Source organism: Ovis canadensis, chromosome 25 (genome assembly GCF_042477335.2).
Source record: "Ovis canadensis isolate MfBH-ARS-UI-01 breed Bighorn chromosome 25, ARS-UI_OviCan_v2, whole genome shotgun sequence".
NCBI classification, from domain to species: Eukaryota; Metazoa; Chordata; class Mammalia; order Artiodactyla; family Bovidae; genus Ovis; species Ovis canadensis.
In genome coordinates this window covers 22,627,261-22,633,260 of record NC_091269.1, presented here as the reverse complement: position 1 = coordinate 22,633,260, position 6,000 = coordinate 22,627,261, and the positions used below count along the sequence as shown (strand labels likewise).

The 6,000-nt window shown below is 41.8% G+C and overlaps 1 protein-coding gene across 5 annotated transcripts in view; it reads right to left on the bottom strand.

Moving 5' to 3' along the window:
• Positions 1-2,566: 2,566 nt before the first annotated feature.
• Positions 2,567-6,000, bottom strand: part of DISC1 (DISC1 scaffold protein) — a 488,958-nt gene continuing 485,524 nt past the window's right edge. For all 5 annotated transcript variants that reach the window (XM_069572613.1, XM_069572615.1, XM_069572614.1 and 2 more), the window contains one exon: positions 2,567-5,142. The gene's annotated coding sequence lies outside the window, so the exon portion shown is untranslated. The remainder of the gene's footprint in view (positions 5,143-6,000) is intronic.

The following is a 6,000-nucleotide window of genomic DNA, read 5'->3' as shown; positions in this document are numbered from 1 at the left end:
TGGACATAGGAATATCTAAGCTACAGCAGATCAACTTGATAGAACAGTATACGCAACAAAGACAAAGATTACCGTGATTACGTAGCAAAATGGAAACTACCATCATCTTAAACATAAAAAGCAGAATAAAAAATAGACCAGCTGCAATTTAATGAAAATATATTTTTGTGTAGATGAATAGAAAAATGAACATTAGTGGTTTATACATGAATCTTTTAAAACAATTTTTAATGTTGTTCTTATAAATAAAATAATATAGGAAACAAAATAATGAGTGACTCTTGCTTAATATGAAGTTAACTGCTATTGGGTGTCTTTCTGTGTGTGCATTGTCTTACAATTTATCATGTAGATATAAAACCAAGGGTTCTGAGAAACTGCATATTTTCATTACTGGCTGAATGATTTTCACTAAGATTTTAACCTCTGTAAATTTATAAATAGTCACAAATTTATCCATCATAGGAAGAACAATTTTTATCATAAGAATTCAATAAATGTTTCTGGAGTGAATAAATGAGACAATGGGAAGAGATCTAATCCCTGTCATGCACTTGAGCTGTTTCCAATAGAAGCTTCAAACTCTTGAAAACAGAAGAGTAAAATCAATCAGTTCTTATGTGTTATTTTAATAATGAGAAGAGATATTTTCTGGACTATTCTTCACTCTGATGTCTGTCAGAATCTCCTTTCTCCAGGGTGAATGTATATGTGGTAGGTACCTTTAAAAGCATACCTATTTGAATAAAACACTCATTGCACAAGTAACTCCTAAGAAGCAATGGGGGAGAGATGTAACTCCACTCCCCCGGCCCCACTCTGTCTTCACAGCCAACTACAGCTCTCTTAGATCTCTTAGACTTGTGTTCCAAGGAAGGAGGCTTTGCCCAACTCCCTAACCCAGGACCAGAACTGGAATTACAGAAGGGATTGAATTTTTTGTACTTTACCACCTGACATCATTGTTCAAGTGTCAAAACAAAATTCATCCCTTGTCTTTAAAATGGTAATATTTATAATATTTTATAATTTGTATTATTTGTAATTATAAATATTATTAGTTACTTCCTTCAGATCATTTGATCATAATATCTGACAGTTGTCTTTTTATCACCAATATGTGGCACACTCCCCAGTATGGTGCTAGGTACACAGTGGGTGCTTACGAGGGGGTAAATTCTGAGGCAGTGCTGGGGGGCCTGGGCCCAAGTGCCCTGCCCTACCCAAGGGCCCACTTCCAGTCTCTGTGATCCTGGCTTTTTTCTTAAAGAATTTATTTTTTGAATAAATAAGCAGAAGCACTTGGTACAAATTTTTAAAAGAACAGCACACAGAAAAAGTAAATCTCCTTCCAACCCTCTGCCCCAAGTTAAGTGGGCCCCTTTGCAGTGATATTTCTGCAGACGCAGCCAGACATGTATAGAAAGACCTTTTAGCAACTTCAAAGCATTCCATAGTGTGGCTGTGCCATAATTTATTTAAAAACAGTTTGCTATGGATGAAAATTTAGCTTGTTTCCAATTTTCTCTCTTACAAACCATAGGGCTGTTAAAAAATATACTGAGGCATTTTAAACTTTTTAAGAGTGTTTTTGAGCAAAAATCAATCGGAATCAGGCGGTGCCAAACCAGAAGTAACTGGGAGACACCACCAACAGGAGGAAGAGAAAGTTTCACAGAGAAAACGTGGAAGCAAGGGGAGGACTGACTGGCTATAGTCCAAAGCCTAATTGGCTGTTTGTGACTGGTCATCCTCAGGCTTCCATTTCATAACCTTGAAGCATTTACAGGAATAGATGTGGGTTTGCTGGTATAGGTGCCAGGGCATTGGAGCTCCCTCAGGCTGATGGATTCCTTGTTTAACTGCTTTAATAGTAAGATGCATATGGCAACTCTGCTCATGTGTGAGCACATTTGCAGTTTAAGCACCTGAATGAGGAATTGCTAGAAAGGATGAAGCAGAGAATGGCTGCTGAGAATATCTAGACATTTGTGACTCTGTTGGGATCAGGTAACATTTATGAATTTTTTTTACAGAGGTCTGACAATTTATGATGACTTTCTACCCAAAATTTAATGTCATTCTCTGTATTCAATTCTCCCTCTTGTGTTCTTCATCTTAAAATTTCCTTCAGAAAAAGGCTTACGTGTTTCTTATTTAAATTTGTTCCTGGCTGTTTTCTTTTCTTGCTGCTATTGAAAGTAGGTCTTTTCTTATACTTTATGTTCTGATTATTATTTGTATATGTAAAGCATATTGATTTTGGTAAGCTGATTGTGTTGTTATTTGTGTAAATAAATTTTGTGTTTGTTAACACTCTTAGGTTGTCTGGCTTACAATGACATCACCTGTCACTATTAATGTATCTCCCCCTTTCCAGATCGTAACTCTCATTTGTTTTTCTTGTCTAAGCCAGTATCTCCAGTAAAATATTTCAGTGTGGTTAGTGGGCACTCTGTCCTATTCCCCATTTAATAGTAATGTTATTTTCAATATCTTCAAAGGGTCTGGAATATAAAATTCCATCATTTTCTGACTGGTTAATATCTGAAAGTAAACACATACACACTTTTAAAGCATTGCTTTATTAGAAACATTTTGTGCAATGTAAATACATGACTCATCCCAAAACAGAAAGATGAGACAAGTAAAGCTGATACATTTTTCTATCCTCCATACTCCAGAAGATAAAAAAGAAAGTTCAAGGTGCACCAATGACTTGGGCAACATTTTTAGTTTAACACATAAAAAGTAAATTTCATGAAGTAATAGATTACATGACAAAATTCAAAGATTAGATAAGATAAGGGTATTCAAAATTAGAGCATCAAATTATTTCTTAATGTAAGCCATTAAACAGTGAGTGTAAAGCTGCTTTCTCTAATGTTTTCTGAAAAACACCGATTAGATGGACGTTTTCAAGAAAATCTGCCTATTGTCGCAGAGTAGGTGGCTGTTCCTGGCATGACTTTACAGGGAATGGGGAATGAACGGTGGATTAGGACAGCGGTGGGTGGTGGGTCCCGGAAGCCTGTCCGAGCCTAGACTTCATGGTCAGAGTGCAGTGAGGCTCATCTCGGGGTGTGAGGAGCCAGGGTTTCCCTAGGTCCAGTTCTCTGAGTCTCAAGCAGGAATTCCAAGATGACCATCTGTTCTCAAGGGAACAAGGGAGCTCTAGGGCTCGCAGTCCCCCAAAGACACTGAAAGCACTTTAGTAAGAACACCGGTAAGAGTGGTCTACCTGTCTTCAGCGGTCTAACTGTTGCTCCTGGTCCCCTACTCACCTGCTCTGTGCTGTGGGTAATGTTCATCAGTCTCCCGAGGTTCAGTTTCATCAACTACAAACACCTGCCCATTACGGCTGGAGTAAGAACTAAGATGATAACGATTATAAAGGTGTTGGAACGGTCCCAACACACATATGTGAGCATTTCCACACTCCTGTGCTGGGGAACCCACCCCTGCTACATAGGAAGACTGCTGCTACTGCTGCTGAGTCGCTCCAGTCGTGTCCGACTCTGTGCGACCCCATAGACGGCAGCCCACCAGGCTCCCCCATCCCTGGGATTCTCCAGGCAAGAACACTAGAGTGGGTTGCCATTTCCTTCTCCAGTGCATGAAGAGTAGTTTCTAATATTACACGTTCATCTGATTTGAGGAAGATCATTTTGATGTTGAAATTTCAAGAAGTTAGGAGGAACCGGGAATGTCACTGACTGAGAACATGCCACAGCTCAGGCTGGTGGAAGACGAATGTCTGGCATTCAGGTGCCAGCAGCTCAGTGCAGACTACCATGTAATCTATCATCGCTTCTCTTGCGTGGTGCCATGGAACCAGATCCAAAGTCATCATTTTCCATCTGCACTTGTGCTTGTGGTCCTGACTGTCTCCATAAAAGCTTAGTTTTTTTTTTTTTATTGTTATTGCTTTGTGGCTTTTAAATCCAAGCTCTAATCTCCTCTTATGTTGCCCTAACAGAAACTGTCCTATATTATGGTTTCAGATACAAAGCCCTGGGTTTTGGGGGGTCACAGTGGCTGAAGAGGGGCGTGAGAAGGTCGTGTGGGCAGAAGAAACACCCTGGCCTTGTGCAGGCATCCTGGCTGCCTCTGACGCCAGCACAGACTAGGGATGAGCTGCTGCTGCTGCTGCTGCTGCTGAGTTACTTCAGTCGTGTCCGACTCTGTGTGACCCCATTGACGGCAGCCCGCCAGGCTCCCCAGTCCCTGGGATTCTCCAAGCAAGAACACTGGAGTAGGTTGCCATTTCCTTCTCCAATGCATGAAAGTGAAAAGTGAAAGCGAAGTCGCTCAGTCGTGTCCAACTCTTAGCAACCCCATGGACTGCAGCCTACCAGGCTCCTCCATCCATGGGATTTTCTAGGCAAGAGCACTGGAGTGGGGTGCCATCGCCTGCTCCGGGGATGAGCTGTAGCAGGTGGTTAAAGCATCATTCACCCACCTTGATCTGGCATCTCAACAAGGAGATGGATATGCTGCCCCCTAGGGCACTGGAGAACACCTATTTTGGGGCACACTCAGCTAGTCATTGGCTTCCAGAATTTTCAGATACATCATAACCTCACAGAATTATTCATGATGGTACCTGAGTAATATAAAACCCTTGAGTTAGGTGACTGCTAAAATGTCTCGTGGGGTTTCTTAAGATGACACTTCTCAGCGTAGGGATTTGTTAGAGACAGTTCTGACTCTACAAGTTTCGCTTCACTGAAATTAATTCAAGGACTGAGGAATTCCATGTGCCATGTGACTAGTACATAATATTGCTTAGACATGATAAATAATTCAGGAATTTGCTCCATCACTGAAAAACATTGAAAAGCATTCCTAGAACAAACTAATTATATTATTACTAAAATATGCATAGTATATATTTTTTAAGTGCTCACCAGAAAATTGTAGAAAATACAATCAGAAAATTCATGTGTTGTGCTTTTGCTGGTTCCCTGGGCTGTGGCCACCTGCTGGCTTAAACAGGGCCATCTCCTGACGGAAGCACTGCACAGCACGGAAGGCTGAGCAAAGCACCAGCTGCCTTTGGAAATGGCAGTGAGACTTCAGGAAATGACAAAGATTGTCTACTGTCCATGGATCCGAATGAAGACGGGAGCGTCACTACTCCTGTAAGCATCAAGAGACAGAAATACAAAAACACCAGTTAGTCAATTACACTTACAAACTGTGGCCAGTCCTCACTAACTCAACACTGCAAAAATCTGGGGCTTTACCGGTAGCTCAGTCAGTAAAGAATCTGCCTGCAATGTGGGAAACCTGGATTCAATCCCTGGTTGGGAAGATCCCTTGGAGGAGGGCAGGGCAACCCACTCCAGTATTCTTGCCTGGAGAATCCCATGGACAGAGGAGCCTGGTGGACTACAGTCCATGGGGTCACAGAGTCGGACACGACTGGGCGGCTAAGCACAGCACAGCAAAGGTTTTGAGTTTCATCTCTAATGCATACGTGAGTGACATAAACCAGCATTTGGATCATGACACCCCCAGAGAATGCAGTAGACGGATGGAACATTAATAGAATTTAAATTTAAAATCTATGATCCATTAAACTTGGGGAGTTTGGGGTGAGACAGAATCAAGAATCAAGAGGGTTTTCTTACTTGAAGCACTCTCAAAGGCTAATATGCTGATTGCACCATTGCTCTCCGGCAGAAATAATGGCATAGGACACTTCCCAAACATGCCAAAGGAGAGTGGTGTGTCTGCAGAGCATCTCTCAAGGCTGCCCTCCTCAATGCACCTTGAGAAGCGCTTTTGGGTGAGTTCAGCCTATTCTACAGCCACCTCACCAGGGAGGGGCCTTCAGTGCCCCACATTACTATTACTGACTACAGCCCTGCCTCACTGAGTACAGCACTGGTTAACTGAGCTCAGCACTGCCTCACTGAATACAACACTGCATGACTGAGTACAGCACTGATTAACCAAGCACAGCAGAGATTAACTCAGTATAGCACTGATTAT